At 30.0% G+C, this 978-nt stretch overlaps 1 non-coding gene across 1 annotated transcript; it reads left to right on the forward strand.

Annotated features, from left to right (window-relative positions):
* Positions 1 to 433: 433 nt before the first annotated feature.
* On the forward strand, positions 434 to 539 carry LOC113267536 (U6 spliceosomal RNA). Its single transcript, XR_003320841.1, has one exon. It is a non-coding gene; the product is annotated as a U6 spliceosomal RNA (small nuclear RNA).
* Positions 540 to 978: the final 439 nt, after the last annotated feature.

The raw sequence follows: 978 nt of genomic DNA on the forward strand, positions 1-978 counted from the left end.
TAAGATTGATTTATTACAGTAATGAACAATATCAAAATCGAGGAGAGTAAACTTTTCCATTGCACTATAATATATAACTCTTTCATAAGAATTTCATCAAATTTTTTCCACAGATAAGATCCTATCACGGACAATGAAAGCATTAACAAATCTCTTGAGCCTGTCAATTTGTTTTATACAATGTACAATCTCAGAAAATTTTATATGAATAACATTTTATCTGTACATAATTATCCTTTCATTTGACAATTTTCCCCATGAATTTCTTAGAATAGTGACAAGCTAATTCTGAAATATAAATTATATCAGGGCAACTTAAAATATTTCTGGCATCTCTCTTTTTATAAGGTAAATGTATAAATCATTGTGATTTTCCAGGGGCTCTTTCAGAAATCTCAAAGATAATTTTAATTTTAATTTAAAAAGACATCTAGTGCTTGTTTTGGCAGCACATGTACCAAAACTGGAATAATGTAGAGGAAATAGCATGGCTTCTGTACAAGTATGACATGCAAATTCGTAAAGCGTTCCATGTTTTTTCAGCAAATGTTCTCATACACAGAATGAGAGCTGGACTCTAACATTATGCCTTATACAAGAGATTAACTTAAAGTGAATCAAAACTCTTAAAAGAAAACATCGAAAAAGCTTCATGACATTGGATTTGGCACAATGGTTGCTTGGATATTGACACCAAAAGCATAGACAACAAAAGAAGAAATAAATTGGATTATATCAAAATTTAAAACTTTCATGCATCAAAACATACTGTCAATAGAGTGAAAAGAAAACCCATGAAATGGGAGGAAATATTTGCAGGTCGTATCTCTAATTAGGGCTTAATACACAGAAATACATAAAGAACTGCTACTATTCAACAACAACAACAAAAAAATAAACAACCAGATTTAAAAATGGACAAAGAAATTGAATTGACAATTCTCCAAAGAAAATATACAAATGGCCAATAAGCACAGA

This window comes from Ursus arctos, unplaced genomic scaffold (assembly GCF_023065955.2).
Source record: "Ursus arctos isolate Adak ecotype North America unplaced genomic scaffold, UrsArc2.0 scaffold_3, whole genome shotgun sequence".
NCBI lineage: Eukaryota > Metazoa > Chordata > Mammalia > Carnivora > Ursidae > Ursus > Ursus arctos.